The sequence below is a fragment of the Nilaparvata lugens genome, chromosome 9, assembly GCF_014356525.2.
Source record: "Nilaparvata lugens isolate BPH chromosome 9, ASM1435652v1, whole genome shotgun sequence".
NCBI classification, from domain to species: Eukaryota; Metazoa; Arthropoda; class Insecta; order Hemiptera; family Delphacidae; genus Nilaparvata; species Nilaparvata lugens.
In genome coordinates this window covers 24,195,820-24,217,926 of record NC_052512.1, presented here as the reverse complement: position 1 = coordinate 24,217,926, position 22,107 = coordinate 24,195,820, and the positions used below count along the sequence as shown (strand labels likewise).

General features: G+C 34.1%; 1 long non-coding RNA gene across 2 annotated transcripts; it reads left to right on the top strand.

The window, feature by feature from the left end:
• The first annotated feature begins 3,035 nt into the window (after positions 1 to 3,035).
• LOC111053788 lies at positions 3,036 to 20,541 on the top strand. Of its 2 annotated transcripts, XR_005572180.1 has the most exons (4): positions 3,036 to 3,593; positions 5,983 to 6,093; positions 17,651 to 17,913; positions 20,385 to 20,541. It is a non-coding gene; the product is annotated as an uncharacterized LOC111053788 (long non-coding RNA). The 2 variants fall into 2 exon arrangements; XR_002606257.2 differs by lacking the exon at positions 5,983 to 6,093.
• Positions 20,542 to 22,107: the final 1,566 nt, after the last annotated feature.

The following is a 22,107-nucleotide window of genomic DNA, read 5'->3' as shown; positions in this document are numbered from 1 at the left end:
TTTGTTATATTGTTTGTTATATCCCTGTGCGATATTTTTTGTGTTATTTTTCCTTTAAATTATGTACTTGTACAGTAGTGGTACTGTATTCAATATCTGAATCATTCCATAATCTAATCTTATCTTGAAAATATAAAAACTAGGCGTAGGCTTTATAGGACATTTTACTTTGATCATTTTTATACAGTAATTATTTTAGTTTATCTCTTTGCCTCATTTTCAGTTTTGTTATATTGTTTGTTATATCCCTGTGAGAATTAGTATGTGAAGACAGGAGAATACAGTACTTTATATACTACCTTCTATAATTCGTATTTCTTTCTCTAAAACCTTCCATAATTCGTAACTTCGATAATTTGTAAACTTCCATAATTGGTAGTAAAGCGTCAGTCCCTTTAACTTAAAATTATCGAAGTTCTACTGTACTGTTACTTCATACTCTCATCCTGTATATTTATTGAGTATAATAATGTCAAGCTATCCATTGATCAATGAGTTAATCTAGTTGAACAAGGATTGTATCATTAAAATAATGATAAAGCAATAATTTTAAAATTATATATTTTTTGAAATTGTTCAAATTATCACTTTGATTACTCTAGGTACCACTTATATACATAGTTTATTGAATGTTATAGGCTACTCTAATGTATAAAGTAAAATACCTATTAATTTATTTTGGCTGTAAATTTAATTATAGCACTAGTGTTTCAGCTCGTGATTTGGTATTTGTATAAAAATGTAGAGCTTTAATGCCATGAGCTTATGAAATAATAGTTTAAAGTTTGCCAGGAACTTATGAATTCTACTACTATACAAATATCAGTTTGATTTATTTTTATGATTACAGAAATAATGTACTAATTGATTCATTTATTTATTGGAATTATAATTTTATTCAAATTCATAAATTAAAAGAAGTATAGATGAAAAATACAATACTAAAATATGGCACAGAACACTATCAATGATCGAAAAAATTGCATTTTTATAAAAATTCAAAGCACAAAACTTTTAAAGCCTATGTTATTAGATGAATAAGGTTATTTATAATAACCTTGTTTTAAAACACTGCTTGTCTGTCATGGAAACCAGAAAAATTAAATAGATAGCAGTTAACTTACATTTGAGTAAAGGCAAAATGTTAATTAACTTACCATACACTTATGTCAGTGAATTATTAAAACTATATTATATTTACTGGACTATCATTTTATGAGGACTTAAAGAATCAATTATTGGTAACTTCAAAATCGCTTCAAATCATATAAATGATATTCCTTTAGTTAAACAGCCTAATTATAATGATAAATATGCGCCTGATATCTATCAAAATAACTTTTCTGGTAGCAAAATTAATAGAGGACCAGGTAGGCTGAGTCCTGAATACAACTCGTCCCACCAAAACAATAGGTAATGCGAATAATTGCAAAATCAATGAATAATTGTTATTTTTATTGTTGAATTAATTGTGATGTAAGTTTCAAAATACATAAGTTGAATGTGATGCCAATTGTAAAGGCTTTCAAATTGTAAAGAAACAAATTCAAAAAAAATAAATGATTTTGTATTCAAAATTTTGAATATTATTCAATGTCCTGAAATGACAAACTCTTCGATTGCCTTTGTAGGCACAGCTCATAAGTAAGATAAATCAATATAAGTAAATGAACAATAGCAGTATGAATGATAATGAATGAATGAAAATAGATAGATGAATGAATAAGAATGGATGATATTACAAATTTATGATGAATATACAATTACTCAACCTGAGTATCTTGAGGATGTTGAAAGCTGTCGAAGATTGTAGGCATTTGTAAGAAATGCTCCGGCAATGGAAATCATCATCACCATACCGGCCAGAGAGTGGGAGGGTATATGTAACCCCAAAGTGGAATGCTAAATTGCACAGTCGACCAAGTGAGTGGGAGGGTATAATTATGGAACCCCAAAGTGGATGCAATTTCGACTGTCAATAGAGACTGCAGACCTTTATCGGTAGATTCGATCGTAGGTAGAATTGTAGAACAGATTCGGTAGCAGATTGATTCGAGAGATGTAGAGAGATTGATTGAGTTTCCCAAAATCCAAACTATGGACAGAGGAAAAGAAAATACCCTACGGTAAGAAAATATGTTGACTGTAGCAACAGCGCTCTGAACTACACAGAGTTCAGAGTACAAAGAGTTTGAAAACAAGAATATAAATAAAGATTTGTAGAAACATCAAGCAATCTTGATGATCTTGGATTTTTGCAGAAATGCAATGGAATCAAAATGCTAAATTGACATTTTTTTAAAAAAGATTGAAATAGATGAACAATGTAAAATTGGAAAGAGCTTTAAACTAAATTCTAAAAATTGAGTTCAGAAAAGCGTGTTCAAATGGAAAGTGAGGTTACACCTACCAGAAGTTTGAGATTCAAACAAAATCCGTGAAGACATACAAGTTGTTTGATTGAATTAGGCCAATATTTATCGCAAATATGCCAATGAAACATGAAAGTACTGAATATTCAGCTGGAATAAATTCAAATTCGAAAATTGAAAACAAGAGCTGGCCAATTCCCACATTCCGGAATCGAGTTGAAACAAAGAAGCAGCACACCAGCGCCACACAAGCCGAGTGGAGCAAAACCTACCTACAACGATTTCCGCAAGTGAGAAATGCAAGAATAAAGATACAAAACACAAATATTGTTCAAAAGCAAGTGAAAAAGGACAAATTTGAAATTAATCAAATAATACTAGACAACAAATTGAAATTATTACAAAGATACAAATATTGAAAACAATGCAGACTAAATCTGCCAAACGTTGGCTATACTGGCAACGCGCTAAGTTCAAAGATCAAAGATGATGCAAATTGAGTTTTAACAATTAAATTGTATTGCAGCGCCAAAACAGCATTTTCTCCCCTATGAATTTTGAATTTCTCGCGCTAAAACACCTCAATGGCAGCCTTCAATTTCAAGTAAGAGCTGGCATTGGGAAGGCATAGTGGCATAGGCATTGTGGGTCTATACCTCTATAACGTCTTTTGTTTACAATACAGTGCATGAGTCTTAGTTTGTGTACGCTCTTGAAAAAGTTATTAAAAGCTATTTTATCTTAAATTGTGGAAGTCAAATTCATCCAATTCGCATGGAATAATATATGATTTATCTATTTTCGGTGAAAAAGTGCCATTTTATCAATCAGTAGTGAGCAATTCATTGAAAATAACAGCTGGACTTCTACGTCCCGTCAGGCGAGTAGCATGTTTACATTGCAAGTTCTAACCTAGCAATGTTTTGATGTACAAGACAGACAATAATTATTCTATTTTTTCGAAGACATAGTTTTCTAAATTTATTCTAGTGCATTATATTTATTTTCTTATGTTAGTAACATAAAAAAACTTCATAGAGCACTATAGTAAATGAGTGATAGTGCTTATACAGTCTTTATTTTTCTTAGGAAATCTCGTGGTACCGTAGTACATTATTAGTTTTTTACTGTTATCAGAGACTTGTGTAGTATTATATATTATCATGATTATTTTTCTGAATCAACAAAATGAAGCTGAAGAAGTTGATATTGATGAACCAGGTAAGATTTTACAGACAATTGCTAATATTTACTATAATCTTGGTATGAAGTTTTCCATACATAAGTTTTATTCAGTTCTCATGATTGTAAGTCATTAGCCTATACTATTTTATATTCAGGCACAGTTTTTCATGTTAGTCAAAACAATCGCTGGTAGGCTTATTTATGTTATATTGTGGCTAAATTCATCAAATCGTGATTCCACAATTGATATAATATACTTCTCAAATTGAAAGAACTGATTCTACTAGTCGATTAATAAATTTCATCATTCAGACTATAAAAACCACAATACAGCATGCAATAAAACCTCTTTTTTGTAAATTTCGTTCCTATTCTGGATTTTATGGTGTTCCTGAAATTTGAAAAATGAAATTTATGATAAGACTAGTAGAATCAGTTCTTCCAATTTGAGAAGAATATTATATCAATTGTGAAATCATGATTTGATAATTTTAGCCACAATATAACATAAATAAGCCTATCAGCGATTGTTTTGACTAATATTAAAAACTGTGCCTGAATATAAAATAGTATAGGATAATGACTTACAATCATGAGAACTGAATAAAACCAAATAATGGAAAAGTGAATAACCAAACTAACTAACTAACTAAGTAAGTAATTAACTAACTAACTAAATCATGAACTAATAGAGAATAAAAACAACCATTTGTTATTCTCTATTATTCTTTATTATTAAGATTTAGTTAGTTAATTACTTAATTAGTTAGTTTTTTATTCACTTTTCCATTATTTGGTTGATCAATCACTTAGGTCAATGGTTGGCTATAGTTCAGTTTTTTATTATTTAGTTGATTTTTCCTCACATACATGTTGTTTACATTTCATAAATTTATTTACTACAATATTTTTCAAAACATGAAATAAATTTAGTTCTTCCATCAACAATGATATGAATCACTTATAAATTCCCAATTCGAACTACATGATGGATAAGGAGCACAGTGTATGAATTATGATAACCCAGGTGAGTAAAGCTGAATACAAATTCATGTTTCATATTTCTATCCATAGATGCCTGGCGGGACGCCTGAGTCCCGGATTGGTAAAAGCATGAAAAAAAACTTTTTTTTTAATCAAAAACTTCATTTTTGTGATATAACGCGTAAATGAACCATAAAAACAAAAAAGAAATCATGAAAATGAGAAAATATGTAAACTCAGGCTTCAAAGGGTATATAACTGATTTGCACCTTGTCTTTTATGCAAGTTTCCATTATATCAATAGGGCCATTCAAATTTTCCGCCGCTTTTGCCTCTCTCTGTCACGGCTGCCCATGTGCAATTCGTAACAGGAATAGCGGCCACCCAGCTATATAGTTTACTATATTTTAGCTCGTTGTTAGTTGTTTAATAGGTCTGTGAACATGCAGGTCTGTGAAGATGTGCAGTCCCCGGTATCCATTTGTTTAATTATTAAGTTTCTATCTGTTGTTTTTCCTGTTTCTCTTCATTTTTTTCTATGATGTGATCCTCTTCGTTCCTGAGTCAAGTGCAGGTAAATGAAAACTACAACCATATTTTTTCAATACTTACTCAATTGTATTAAAAACAAAATTGTGTTTGAGATTCGTATTTGATGTCTTCAGATCCAGTATTGTCAAAAGTTTTAAACAGATTTAAACTGGAAAATTACCAGATAATTTTTATTCCCAAGTATAATTCATCAATATGAGAGAAAAAAATCCCTCTCTGTGTTTCGATGATGTAAAACTGAAATTCATCAGAATTGATTATTTCTTCTTAAAATTTTACTCGTTTTTCAAAAATCAGTATCATTAAAATCACAATCAGTATATTTTCAAACTCAGTATCCTACTCATTGAAGATAGAGAGTTAAATATAACCTAATATCATTTATTCAGAATTTCATAATCTTGAAAAAAAGGCTTAAGAGAATTTTTCTGTCCAATTATTGGATTTGTCAGAAATAGCTGAGAACTCGACAGATAACTGATAATACCTGGTTTTTGGGCCACTCTGTAGCCTATCTATAGTAAGGTCCATGCTATAATGGCAGTGTAAGAGGATAGGAGAACGGCGTTGCTGATTCTCTGCCTTGCCAGATTATATTTCCACATTGTGAAATAACGATCTGATAGAAATGAATAGCGATATCTGCTTTGTGAAATGATAGACTAGGATAGCAACACCAATGCTGATCAAATACTGACATTATAACATGGACCGCACTATAGTACAAGAATATTTTGCATGAAAAAATTGTTTCAGGAATTTTCTTCTGTATCCACACAATATATATCAAAAAATCAGAACTACAATATAAATTGCAAGCACAATTGTATATAATGTGACTAGACTATTCTGGTAATCACAAGTAAGACTTGCGCTTCATGCTCGGCAGGGGGTTTCGCCTCCTGCACCTCCTGTGGGGTGAGATAGCAGCCTCTGCACTTCGCGCTCCGGCTGGGAGGCGGGCTTCACCCACCCAATTGCCTTTTACAACTGTATAGGGGTGAGTAGCAGCTTCTGTGCTTCTCCCGCCTTTTATGACTGTACAGGGGTGGGTGGGATAAGTAGGTTAGGGGTGTTGGTGGTAGGTTAGGTAAGGTGGTTCAGTCAGGATAGGCTAGGTAGGGTAGGTTAGGCAGAGTAGGTTATGTAGGTTATAGAGGGTGGGTTAGGTAGAGTAGGTTGGGTAGGTTAGGGTAGGCTAGGGTAAGTATGATGGGTAGATTACATAAGGTGGTTTAGGTGGGGTAGGTTAGTTAGAGTGGTTTATGTAGGGTAGGTTAGTTAGGGTGGTTTATGGTGCTTTAGGTGGAGTAGGTGAGGTAGAGTATGTTAGGTTGGATATGCAGATGTGGTGGGTAGATGACATGGTGGTTTGAGTAGGGTAGGTGTGTTAGGGAGCTATAGGTGGAGTAGGTTAGGTAATGTGGTTTAGATGGGGTATGTTAGGTAGGGTAAGCTCAAATATTTGTATCCCCCAAGTCCCCCTATTGAATTGAATTTCTCCTGGTTTAGAGGTTTTCCAGCTACCAACTTTGTGTCCTCTTTCCAATGAGATGGTCAATTTGCACCTGTCCCCACAGCAGTGCCAGTCATTTTCGTGGCATTTTAGAGTTCAAATACTGATCCCTTATTTGAAATACCAGATAAGTCAACTTAAAGTCTGTGAGATATTACTTTTAACATGAAGAGGAGAAACCCATTTCTCCTTCCACAGTTTGTAGAATAAGACGGTCATCCTGTGGTACATTTGGATGCGCCATGTGATTTTGCTTAAAGTTCTTGTGATGAACACATCTCCGTAATCACATAAACCAATATACCTACCATACCTGCTGCTAGTAAACAATTTTTGGAATAATGCTAGGGAAGAGATAGAGGGAAGTGTTGACGCAAGGAAGGTAGTATGCTGCTAGGTAGAGGGAGTGATTAGTGGAGGATAGAGCATTCAGACCTCTCTGTCTTCGAGAAAGAGCCGTGTTAAAAGTAATATCTCACAGACTTTAGTCAAAATATTTAATATTTTTTCTAACCATCTGTGGACATCCAGTCATCATTAGACAATAAAAAAACAAGATGAATAAATTATGTATTTGTGAAAAAATAGTTTTTCATTCTTGTAAGTAATTTCTGTTGAAATTTCACACTTGCTAATGATAGTATAATATTTATTGAATAGCTCTTCTGATATCAACAATAATATATAACCTACAGATTAATTTTCTCACCTTGATAATAAGCGTTTTATCACTTTCCTTGCCCTATTACCATAGGTAAGGAAAGTATTGCTTTCCAAAAAATTAAGGTACCCTAATTTCAAGTTTACTATACATTTCAAGGTCCCCTGAGTCCAAAAACATGATTTTTGGGTGTTGGTCTGTATGTGTGTGTGTATGTCTGTGAACACAATATCTCCATTCCTAATTTACTTATTGACTTGAACTTTTAAACCATGAGGATCCGACAATAAGAAATTCAATAAAATTAAGTTCAAGATGGCAGAAAAAATGGCGGATGATTACTTAAAGAACCATGTTTTTCACAATTTTCTCAAAAATGACTTGACCGATTTTTTTCAAATTCATACCTTGTATAGTTATCTGCTCTATCAACTGGCATGAGTCTCCTCTCCCTGAGAAACTAACAGGGGGTTCACCCCATCCTTGAGAAATTTACTTTGTAACCTCCTTCTCGTGCTTGAGATAGGTGGGAAGAGCAGTTTATTCAAAAGAACACACGTCGATATTTTATTTGTAGAACAGCTGTTTTGACAACTTTTATTTCTGAGAAAATTGCAAGAGCTCCATAATATTCTTGAGAAAAATGGCGAATAATTACTAAAAAACCATGTTTCTTACGATTTTCTCAAAAATAAGTTGATTGATTTTTTTTGAACTCACCCTGTATAGTTATTCATCTGCTCTATCAACTAGCATGAGTCTTTTTCCTGGGAAACTAATGGGGGGTCCACCCCATCCTTGAGAAATTCAAGTAAGTCACAATACATTCTGGTTCATACACGAATCTACAATAAATTACAGTACAACAGCCAATTATGCAACAAATTTCACATATCATGAAAACTTATTAATTACAATGAAGATTGAATGCAACATTAGAATATTGATAATATAGTATTGTAATATAACTACATAAATCAGCGGTGTTTCAACAATGAATGAATGATAATTTCAATGAATAAATATACACCCCACTATATATTATATGTGTTGGGGTATAAGTAATTAGTTGCTTATTGCGTGTAATAATTACTATTCACAAACTTCATTCACTGATATGGGATTAAAGTTTTTTATAATAAAATTAGTAAAAATGTATAATACAAACAAACAAAATTATGGAATTAGTAAATAAATATTAATGTTCTATTAAGGATAATAATAAGAAAGGTTATTTTTAGAAAAATGAAAAACAGTAAAGAGTGGAATGAAGAATAAATAGTTTCAATATTTACAGTCTAACTAAATTTTCACAATTTTCCACTCCAATATCAACCAACCAGGAAAATAAACTTTTCTTGAACCTGTGTCTATTGAATTCTTCCCTAATGTAACTTGGTATTGAATTATAAATTTTCGGTCCCAAATATGTGTAGTTTCTTTGCCCAAATGTAGTGTTCATCCTTGGTACTATTGAATACGTGTTTCTCTGCCTTGTTTGATGGTTATGATCTGCCAGTCTTATGTGTTGTTTCTCCTCATTCGCGTGATGATAGCCTGGATGTAGAGTTGTCTTACACTCAGTACTTTACTGTCCTTGAAAAGAATGTTCGTGGGGAATTGATTCTCCTTGAAGCCTATTATTTTTAGTATTCGTTTTTGAAGTTTATAGAGAGGTTCAACATGTGTAAAATTCGTAGCTCCCCAGATAATTATGACGTATCTTAAAATTGATTGCACTAAAGAAAAATAAACAGTTTTTAATGTCTCATAGTTGAGGATTTTACGGAGTTGATAGAATTTGTAGAGAAGCTTCCTGATCCGGGTAATTGATAGATTAATGTGCTTGTCCCATTTGAATTTGTTGTCCACTATTGTTCCTAAAGATTTTATTTCATTGACTTGTTGAATTGAAGGGCAATCACACAGGTTGTTGGTGCTTCCACAGTGATGCAGGATTATTAAAGATTATTGAAGATAATTGATAATTGACTTTACACAAAGGAAAAGTACTCTGGAAACAATTATAGGGTGAAAGAAAGGGGACAGGGCCGCGCTACCTGTGCACTGGGCCATTGTTCCAAAAAGGTGCATCCTCTAACTCTCGACTAGCATACTTTATTGTCCTCTGATTCCACTTCATTACTCTCATTAGTGGCTCCATGTGCGTTCTTGAAGGCAATTTTAGCTGGTAGCTCGTAGCTGTTAGCACCAACCTATCTATTACTTTGCTCCTTACTTCTGTTACTTGTAATTATTGAATGTAATTCAGTGATCAAGTACTTGTAACTATTGTATTATTTCCAATGGTTTATTTGATGAAACTCAACTTGCTCACAAGATGTTTACAGACTAACTTGAGTCAATACAATTCGATACTTATCAAACATACGATTTTTTGGCATCCTTTCAAATTATATTAGATTGAACACAACTTGGCAAACATATTATGTATATCATGTGTTTGTCAAGTCCCATTCAATCTCGTAGAATTTATAAGGACGGCTAACAAATGTATGTCTAAAAATCGATTTGGGCTTCACACACCACGTACGTTTGACTAAATTTGTACTTGTCATTGATAGTAATGTGTGTGTTTATCCAATCACTGTATGCTACCACTGTTCCTCAGCTGAAAGTGCCTTCAAGTAACCACACTGGTCCACCAATATATTGCTCGGCGGCATTGTTTTCGGCGGCCCCATCTCATTTCTTCAACCCCAAAAATATACAGTAGTCTGATTGTAGTTTCAAATATGTTGCCGTCAATCGTCATTATGTTATTCCCCTAAATTATTATCGTTTAAGAATGAGGCTGACAGTTCAATGAGCAAGGAAAGTTGTGTGAGTGTACCACACCAGATTCTTCCTCTATGTTTCTATATAAGTAGGACCATTGTCCCTTTCATCAAAATCTATTTATCAGATTCATCATCCAAAGTAGCAAATATATTTCATCATCATCCATTTCAGTAATAATAGGAATAATAATAATATCTTTGGGTGTTGGACAACACATCCAGTAGAGGAGTTTATTCATGAATTCAGAAACATCACATAATACTTCTATACATTTTCAATAATAAAACATTTCAAGTTTTCGAAATGATACCTTACTATATAATAATATAATATGTATGTAGGATATCATCAAATGAATACCTAATTATAATGAAATCAGAGTTTACAATATTACAAGAGAATAAACAATCTTACATGGACACAAATCCAGGCATGTGTCATCTGAAAACTCTCCTGCTCCAAACAACTGCAGTACATGATATCAGCTGGGTTTTAGTGCAGGATTCAGTCAACGTTAGTAGACAGAAGGTTGATCACTCACAGGTGTGAGATTCAAAGTGGTGGGGGGAACGCCAGCGTGATGTCACGTGTAGTAAAGAAGTGATGAGTAACTACACTGAGCAAGCTATGTCCACTTGCTCCTCGTCATCAACAAAACTAAAATTCAATTACACCATATTTTTATACCTTTTTGCACCACCAAGAAAAAATTTTGTACCACCACCCAAACAGAGATAATAGCAAATTGAAGGTCGGGACGCAAGTGGACACTCCCTCCCCGCCATCAACGAAACTGAAATTCAATTACACCATATTTTTGTACCATGGTGTAGTTGAATTTCATTTTTGTTGATGGCGGGGAGCAAGTGGACATAGCTCACTGAGCATACAGTTTATTCATTGTAGCTTCAAATACATTGTTGTTTAACACCCTTACAATTGAGATAGAACATTGAAATTCTCTGTACTTACAGCGAATTAATCAATGTATCTAATGATGTAGTTTGATTCACAAATTTGAAGTTAATTCAAATTGTATGAATAAAATAAAGTATATTCAACCAATAACGCACTGCAAACATTGCCTAACACTGCATTGTTCAACACACTACTCTATTCTGTTAATTATAATAATATATACGCCGATAATAAAACGAAAAAATAATAAACCAATAAACTGATCCCGATAAATTCAAAGCATTGCATTCATATAATATTATGCATTGAAGACATGCTGGAATCGAACACATGTTCTTTTGTTCTACAATCTGTACCACAGCCTACGTCACAGCTGCAGTTCCCCCACTCCAATTGCATTTCAACTCCAATACATTAGATGAGTGACCAACCTTCTGTCTACCAACTTTGGGTTTCAGTAGCCTACTATCTTGTGGTACAATTGATGGCTAACATGAGAAAGAAGGCATGAACATTATAAAAACGTATATATTCTTCTATATGTACAAGAAAGTATTTTTACATCTAAACGAATCAGAATACATTGATACGTCCATGGCATTCTAGGTTGGACCTAGGATGACCTGGGAGGGTTATCTGGAGGGATTGGGTGGGGAAAGGGGAATCTGCAACTTGCGCCCAGCGGTCAGAGTGTGTCTGGGCACTCACAGAGTGAACGTCCATGACGTCATCAAGAGTGATGCCATTTCACTCTCACTAGCAGTCGACATTACATCCCCCGACTGATGGAGCAAAATTCAAATTCACTACAGTATCCTAAGCATGCTTCAAGCAAAACACTACAATACGTTGTATTATGACAAATACTTTCTGGAAGAAACGATCAAATCAGCTCCAACTCCTTCTGAGGAGATAGCAATGGATCAAGTGAACCGCTTCAAACCACCATCAGGGTTGGATGAATTGTCTTCTGACCTTATACGATTTTGCTCACCTGAAATGGCTTATCCTCTGGCATTCCTCATAAATTGTTCTTTTTCAACAGGTAGATTTCCAGAAAAACTCAAATTTACTATAGTCAAACCATTGTTCAAGAAGGATAATCATATGCAGTTCAAAAACTACTGACCAATCTCACTTGTTTCAGTTTGTCAAAAATATTCGAAAGAATATTCTTAGCCCATTTGACTTCTTTTCTTGACAAATCAAAAAATGTACTCAACTGCTCTCAGCATGGCTTTCTTCAAGGAAAATCCACCGAGTCGGCCATTTTTGAGTTTACGTGCGCAGTTTTGGGGGCTCTGGATAGATCCCAGAAGACAATAGGAGTCTTCTGTGATCTCTCCAGGGCTTTCGACTGTGTTGATCACACACTCTTGATAAGGAAGCTTATTAGATACTACGGAATAAGAGGAGTTGCGGTGGAGTGGATTGAGTCTTTTCTCACAAACAGGAAACAAACTGTCAGCATTTCAAATAACTATTATGACCCCTCGGTATCCTCAACTTGGCTTGACATCAGGAAGGGGGTTCCACAGGGATGTATTATATCGCCTGTCCTGTTTCTTTTGTATGTGAATGATTTAAAATGGTGACCAATCCAAAATATGCTTGTATGCGGACGATCTCTCACTGCTAGTAAAGGGCGATACTCATAACTCTCTCCTCTCTAATTTAAGCACAGAATTAGAAAACTTTAACCTTTGGTTCAAAGCAAATGGCCTTATTCTCAATTCTTCTAAAACGACCGCAATGAACTTTGTTCTATCATCACGGACTATGAATCCTTTGAATGGTTCAGAACTCCCTGCTCCAAATCACAATATTTCTGTCGGAACAGATACAAAATTTCCAGGAGTTACTATAGATGAGTTCCTGTCATGGAATACCCACTTACAGCAGCTTTTAAAAAGACTCAGCTCTGCATCTTATGCCATAAGTGTATTGAAAGACACATGCAGTCTGACTGTCTTATTAGTTGTTTACAGAGGATATTTTGAGAGCTTAGTCAATTATGGGATAGTATTTTGGGGTGCTTCATCTCAATCAGACATAGTTTTTAAAGCTCAAAAAAATTTAATCAGACGAGTTTTCAATTTGAGGTGACACACATGTAGGGACTTTTTCAAAAACAAAAAAATTCTCACTGTTCCCTCACAGATGTGTAATCTGTAATTCCATTCGGATTGATAATAAAAGATTGGGCAATAACCATGATTGTTCAATCAATCATTCATTAAGAATCATCTTCAATGAATGATCACTGTCAAATTGGTTGAAGCAACATATTGTCTCAATCATTCATTCTAATGTTTTGATTTTTTATTCCATTTGTCTTTATGACAGAGACAATGTGACAAAAATTATCATGATATCTTCTCAATCATGGTGTTTTATCACTCCATTTTTTATTTCATTTTATAAAAAAAGGAAATTATACAACCGAATGCTGCACAACTCAAATAAACCGCCGATTCAATCAAGCCTTCAAGTATCTACTGAAAAATGCAGGTGAGCGAAGCAAGCCTGCTGGTCTCATCTCTTGATAATTTAACAGGAGGTCTAGGTTGAACGAATAAGGCGAATAGGGAGGAATAGTTGTTATACAGCAGATGGTTATCAAAAATCATATATAACCGTTATCTCTTTGACAGAGAGTGAGTGAGTATGAGCGGGACAAATAATGGAACTGGCAGTGATGACGTCACTAGGTGAACAGTGTACTTGTGTAAGGGAGCCATGTATCACTCCCATTTGACCGCTGGGCCCAAGTTGGGTATGTCCGGGGAAAGAAGCAGGACTATGCAAAATATGAGGAGAATGGCAGCGGATAGGACATCGTGGAGGAGGAAGAAGGGAGGAAGAAAAAGAAGCAACCTTTCCTGGATCACTCTTTAAATGTGGTCTAAATTTAGCCAAATCTATAGACTGATCATGGCGAGCTGAATGAAAAAGCTTCTATTACATGTGGGAAGAAAATTTACATGTTTCCTAAATATTTGGGGGTGCCCAGGGGGGTGAGTGGGTAGAATTTTCAAGGTCTGGAGGTTTTCCCATAGCCTCCAGTGTACTATGCAACAGATTTGGTGTTCACTTTGGTGTTTCAGTGTAGGTTTCAGTACTTGTGGTGAGATCTAGTGGTATAATCGATAACTAACATGGATGATAGAGAAGGCAGACTGTCAAGAACATATTATTTCACATCTGAACGCATTAGAATGCATTGAAAAGCAAGGATGTTATATTGTTAAGTTCATGGCATTCTAGAGAAGATTGCCATGGACGTAATATTACAGCTTCAACTGTGGCTGTGAAAACTTAGATGAAATGAACAGCACACTAAAGTGTAAGTGTTGAAATTGGTCTCTTCTGGGTCGCCCTTTGAATCTGGTCGATGGAAAAAATACCATTCCTGGATCACATTTTGAGTTTAGTTGAAATTTAGCTATGGCTATAAACTTATCTTGGTTAGCTGAACAAAAACGCTTTTAATCAATTTTTGTGGTAAGCAAATTCAAAAATGTTCAAAATATTTGAGTGGACCCAATTGTGCCAGGGGGCAGAATTTTAAAGGTCTGGATGTTTTCCCATAGCCTCCAGTGTACTATGCAACAGATTTGATGTTCAGTTTTTACAGCAAACTCATAGTTCTGACTGAGAATTTTTCACATCTGAGAAAACTTCAAATTTTAGATGAAAACTCCCTTTCCTGGATCACCCTCATTCAACTTCTCGTTTTTTCATCTCCATAACACAACACATCTCCATAACATTCATACAAACTAATATACCTGCTGACCAGTGAACGACTTTGGAACAATACCAGGCAATAGCTGGAGGGGAGTGTTGGCGTGACACGTACTGATACAAAAAAGGAAAATGCTGCTAGATAGTGAGAGTGACGAGTGAAGGATATAGCATAGAGTAGGATCCTCAATCACAACCACCTTCAAATTACCTTTGTGTATGAGATTTGAAGCTGTTCTCGGACTTTTCACCCACTCTGTATAACAGTTATGTCCGTAAGATACATAGTTATCGAGTTATATGTGAGAAACCAAAAAATGGTACCTTTGAACCACCCCACCCCCATAGCACAGGGGGTAGAGGTGGGGACTTTTCATATGTTTACCTCCTTACTACCCTTAACAGAAATGCGGGGTCAAAAATTGTCTTCCAAACATTTCCCTCTATACCCTTTTTTGAGCATTCATTGCCTGGACTATTATAGAATGCATGTAGTAACTTCAGCACAAGCAGGTAATGTTTTCTATTTCTCAATTATTCTTTAAATTATTATGACAAAAAAATATATAGTCCAGTCAATATAGACATAAAAAAGGGGGTGTGCTTGCAATTTATATTGTAGTTCTGATTTTTTAATATATTATTTGGGTACATAAGAGAAGTCCAGAACCAATTTCTTCATGAAAAATTCCTTGTGCGAGATACAGAGTGGCCCAAAAACCTCGTATTTTCGGATCATTTTCCAGTTTTCAGCTATTTATGTCAAATCTCGTAATCGGACAGAAAAATTTGCTCTCGCCTTTTTTCTAGATTATAAAATTCTGGATAAAATGAGATCATTCGGAACTCTCTATCTCCAATGTGTAGTGAGTTATAATTTTTCAAAAATGAGTGAAATTTGAAGAAAAAATCAATTTTGTTGAATTTTAGTTTTTGATCAACAATATCATCCGATTTTTACCATTTAGATTTAAAATTCAAAATCCCTCTGGGCGTATTGTTGTATTCTACAATCTGAGATCAGGTAGAGCGCTCTATCTCATAAAGATTTCCAGGTAGTACACCTGACAATAATGCTCCTTGTATTGTGAAAACACCTAATTTTCAGCTTCAACCATCATCACCAACTACATTGCCCACACATTAATATTTTTCACAATGATATGAGTTCATGAGATTATTTTCTACGAGAATCACCCGTTAGATACACTTCATTTCAGTATTTCCTAGTGGAGAGGCGCGCTTAAGGACACCTCAAGGATCAAAATTTCAAACCCTCATAACTTTCGACAAAATGTTCAGATTCCATCGTACTACACTTCATTCTTCTTGGCTTGTCAAGGCAGTCCAAAATCATGCATCATAAGGCAAATTCGGTCAGAGAATGGAAAATTTATTGTTGAGTGTACTTAGCCCATACCAATACACAAAACATGGCCAATTTCTATATTCAATGAATAATACTTTCGATTCCAATACAATTCAAAAGTTACAGAAGATTTTAAAAATGGCGATTTCAGTTTTTACATTTTTTTTGTGATTTTACTGTTGATCAAGAGTTTCCAAAACGAGTCACATACATCATAGAAACTCACGATTGATTCCAAATTGTAGATAAATTCATCCTCTACGAGCTCAGTTGCCTAAAATCCATCTTGAATCACCTATCCCTATCATAGAACTAATCTACGAACATTCTATCTCTATCTGACTACGAACATATTTTCACATAAATCGTTTACAGCAGATGAAAGAATAAATTCTATTGTACATTTCAAGATAAAGTTATGATTTTTATAATAAGGGGTTACCGAGATACATAGCTTTGAATATAGAAATTGGCCATGTTTTGTGTATTGGAATATGGGCTTAAGTACACTCAACAATAATTTTTCCATTTTTCTTCTAACTACCGTGATTGCACCCCAGCTGAGCTTCTGTAGTAAATTTGAACATTTTCTGTTTATTTGTTCTCGATAAGCTGAGAAAACGCTAAAATACGCAGATTTTGGGTGTATCTTTGGAAATTTTTCCAAATCCGTTCTAGTGCGCCTCTAAAGGGCCAATTTAACACACCTACCAAATTTGAAATGTTATGTCATATTTTTATCATATGTTAGGACGATCCAGTCGGAGGTCCAGACTAAACATCTGGCTAAACGGATATGGCGATTGAAGCGAGCCTGACGGCTAGTAATATAATATTCCCAGGAATAGCTCTGATTGAAGAAGCAGTACCCAATCAATTTTTCCACGATAAATCAGGACCTCCTAAATAGGTATTTAGGAGGTACTGGATAAATTGGTATTTAGGAGGTCCTGGATAAATGCATTTCAATCTTCAACTTGGTGCCAACCTAATAAAGTCAACTCAACCTAATGCCAACCTGACAAAATTTTTAATTTAGTTACCAGAACAACTGTTTCGAAGAGATACTCTCTCTAGATTATAGTTCTATATTAACATATGGTATGGACATTTCAATTATAATTTTAAGATATTGGAATAAGAAGAATATACATGCTAATAGACGAACTTTAAACCCTTAAAAACCACCCTTAGAGTTATAATATTGTCAAAAGATTTCTTAGTTCGCCTCTAAAGGGCCAACTGAACATACCTACCAAATTTGAACGTTTTTGGTCCGGTAGATTTTTAGTTCTGCGAGTGAGTGAGTGAGTCAGTCAATGAGTGAGTGCCATTTCGCTTTTATATATATAGATTGACTGGACTATCAGTGCTCAAACGAAATTCTAGTCTCGGCTAACGCCTCAACTAGAAACATCATTCTCGCCTGCAAGAGGCCCCTTCCCGTCCACGTGACATAAGATACTATTTCCGATTGCATCTAAACATGATTATTTATTTATATATTTTTATTTTTAGCTTACAATGATATGTTATTTTTGCAGGTTACTATTAGAGGCCGTCTGGAGTAGGTACCTCAAAAAAGCTGCCAAACAACGAAATTGTCCGGCATTAATGGATTTGATAAAATTGAGATGTTCTATTAATCCTCATTGCGATCCGAACCCGAGTGGGCCAAGGCATTAGAATATGAGGATTTTAATACAAATATCCTACCCGAATGGCATCTTGGTATATTTTCAAGAAAGACAATGTTTTCTGCACCTGTTACCATCTGAAGAAAGTGACTGACGATTATTTTGCTAAAGTAAGTTGATCAATAATTTTAATATTCATCCAACTGAAACTATCATTCATTAATAAAGAGTCAGACTCGCGCTCGGCAGGGGGCTTTGCCGCCTGCACCCCCAGTGGGGTGAGTTAGCAGCCTAAAATTTAAAATTTTAAGACAAGAGTATTTATAAAATAAAATTAAAATCAACTACACTCTTATTGAAATGATATTTTTGTCATAAAATTATCCATAAGCTATAACTAGTTTTACAATTAAAATCATAACAATAATTCTTATGATCCATTGTAAGGCTGAACTTATGCTGATTCTTGCTCATTGATGCAGCGGGTCAGGGTATTGCTCAAATATTTTCATTTTCATAACATATGAGAATGTTATTTCATTAGAATTCTTTTGTGACAATTTTGCATTATTTTTGCATCAATAGAATTCTGTGTTTCTCTTGAGTTGAATACATTTTGACTTATATGGTTTGATTGTATGGGTTGAAGTTTGAAAATCCCTTTTTTACATTCTAAGCGAATCAAAGATTTTGGTAATCTCCAAGAGGTATATTTCATCATGAGTTCAATAATATTGATGCAATTCTTGTAATTTGCCACCTATTTTGTGAGAATGATCTAGTAGCCTATTGCTTGCTATACTAACACTATGTCTGCATCTATCAAAGTATTGCTATATTATTTCTTGTCCTATTGTGTTACAATTGATGTTCAAACTCTGGTGATATTACTACAGAAGTAAAATATGAATAGTTGGCTTCGAAATGGCTTCAACAAGCCAGAACAAGGGGGTTGAGTAAAGGTAAGTGAATAATTTTTTATTGTTTAAAATCAAAACGAAAATTATTTAGCCGGTCAATTTTAACCGTGATTTTTTGTTAATGATGAGAAAGGATGGAATACCGTAATCATGAATTAGCAGTCCCAATCCATCTGGAAAAATCAGTTATATGAATCAAAAAAGAGTTCATCGTTTCGTCCACTTCACCTCATGCTCCCAATATTTTATTCCAATTTCTTCTACATGTTTGCCTTTTCACATCCAATCACTGCTACCCAAAGACGAAACCGAGTTGTTTTTCAACAACTTTGAAATTTAATGATAAATATGCACATATATACAGAGTGAGTCATATGTATGGGAACCCTTCAATAATTTGAAGACTTGTAGATATAATACTGTAACTTCCAGGATAAGTTATTAATCGAATACCATACCTTTTAACATACAACTAAATTCCAACCCCTCATAAGGGGGTGACTTAGGGGTTGTTACTGGAATATTTTACATGTAAACACCCATTGTGTGGTTAATCATTTTAAAAGTCTTTAAAAAATGAAAGATGGCATCAATAAGAATGTTCTAGGATACTTGTATCCAAAATGACGGCTGATTGAAGTTTTAGTTTTTAAAGAAATGAGAGGTTGTACGTCAACTCAAATATTTTTAATGTAAACACCAATTGTGTGGTACATCATTTAAAAGACCTTTTTAGAACAAGAAAGATGATATTAATACAAATTGTCTATGATACTTTTATCCAAAATGGCAGTTGATTGAAGTTTCAGTTTTTATAGAAATCATTGGTAAATGTAATAAAACTTGAAACAACACTTTTTTGAATGAATAACGAAACACATTGAAAAAACTGATTATTTATTTAGTAATCTGTTTGGTACTTTTTACATTTCACTTCAAAAGAAGCTCAGAATGCTCTCCTTCTTTCGTTTGACAGTATGCCAGTCTGTCATGAATGTAAATGTGATGTAGTATGTAAAATGAAATGTAAATAGTCTGTAAATGTAATATAGCTGTGTAACAGATAACTAAATAGGCTAGATAAGCAGTTTTTCCAACGTATTTTGTTATTCATTCAAAAAGTGTTGTTTTGAATTTCATTACTTAACCAATCATTTCTTCAAAAACTAAAACTTCAATCAGCCGCCATTTTGGTTACAAGTATCATAGAACATTTTTATTATCGTAATGTCATCTAAGATGAAAATCGGAGCTGGAAGGGGTTTTCCTCAAAATGTAACACCTTCGAGAGCTCATACCTAGAAAACCAAGAGATATGGGAGAATGTTTTAAATCAAACTTGTAGGCTAATTTGTAAGCTTTAATATTGTATTTGACAAAAACTACTGAAAGACTCATATTGTTTGAGATATGTGCAAAAAACTAAAATATGCTACTTTTAAACCACCTATGATATGTTTACCCCCTTATTATCCTTAAGAGAGCTGCTGGGGTCAAAAATTATGTTCCAAACTTTTCCCTCTATACCTTTTTTTGAGCATTCATTGCCTGGATTACTTAAAGAATACCGTGGTTGTGGTAGTACTGATTTATGTATTTTTGGGACACTGTATGAGTTAATAAGCTACATAATCAGCATTTTGAAAATTGATCACCGAGAAATTATATTTTACACATAATAACCTATTGTCCCACTGAACTGCACATTTCATATTTTACAGGACCAGGAGCAGAGAGGCTATGTCACATAAACCTCAAATTGAAGATAATAGCAGTCCTATTAGAAATTAAAAATATATATTAAGTAGTTATAATGTGAAATTTAATTTTTTGTAATATTTAATAAAACTCGGTGCATTTTATTGAAGATAATGTTTTCTTATTTACATTTTTTGCTCATAATGATATACTGTGAAATAAAGCTCTGAAGAAAATAAACTTTTGTCAATGTAATAATATTGATGTGTTACTCAAAATGTATACTCAGCTGTAAATGAACTATATTCCAATTGAGGTGTTGCAAGCATAGAGGACTGTATGAACTAGGTATATATGGGATTGCATCCAGCTTGTGTTTCAAGCCTGAGTCGAGTCTGCATCTCAAACCTGATTCGACCTTGCTTCTCCAGCCTGAATCGAGCTTGCAACTCGACCTTGATTTTAGCTTGCAGCACCAGCCTGATTCTAGCTTGAAATTAGCTTGAATGATGAGAAAAATGAGCTATTGAATTGAACCTAATTCTAGCAAAACCTTGAATCAAGCCATCACGTTTGACAAAATGAGTTTCTTTTGATTTCGATTGAAGTTGATTTTGCTGATTGGGGTATTATAATGTATACACTCATAATGTATGTATGCTATAGACTCAACAATCACGATTGGAAAAGTCATATGGAATGATCAAATCTGTACATACATAACTGATTGTGCCGGTTCTTCCACGTACTGTGGCATGTTGCAACTTGCTAATTCTCACATTGAAATAAACTTTCCAATAGCTTTTTTTTTTTTTTTTTAAGATTACGTCCTAAAGACTCCAGTCATGGAGTATAAGACAAGTCATGTTATTATATAATAATTCTAACACTAAGTAGTTCAACCTAGTTTAGGTTTGAAAGGAATTCTTGTACACTATAAAAAGCTTTAGCTCACTGATTATGTCCTGAAAATGTGTGAGCTTAAAGTTAGTTTCCAGTTATATGCGAGAAACCAAAAAATGGTACCTACCTTTGAATCACCTCCACCCCCTTAGCACAGGGGGTAAGGGTGGGGAATTTCGATATGTTAACCTCCTTACTACCCTAAACAGAACTGTGGGGTCAAAAATTGTCTCCCAACTATCCAACTATTCCCTCCATAATCTTTTTCGAGCTTTCATTTCCTGGACTATATGTGTATTCATAACTGAGATGTATAGTGCATGCCCAAATCTGATACCACGGACAACCTTGTATGGTACCTAAGAAGTGTGCTAATATAGGCTATCACTGTTTATTTATTTCCTCATGAAGCTAAAATATTCTAATTATTCATATGCAAATACAATCCAGGTACAACAGGCATTTGCCCAAAGCTGCTTCAAACCTTAATTTGGAATAAACAGTCTAAAGGTTATGTTACTTATGTGACTTGAATGATAATTTAATTCACACACAATTTTGAGTCTAAAAAAATGTATCCTAGATTGGAACATTTTTGTGACTAAATATTCTTTTCATAGTTTCCAGTTTTCTATTGGTGCGTAATTTCATTATTGTTTAAAAATTGCCATGTTCATTTTTAGTGTTATTATGTATTTGTAAAATTCATGATTATCAAGCACGCTTCAAGCGAGGCTTGATGGTAATTGATTTGTGTAAGATTTATAGGTGTATATATTATGATTTACTGTATAATATGATTTTCCTTTCAACTTCATACTGAAGAAATCGGTTATGTTATAG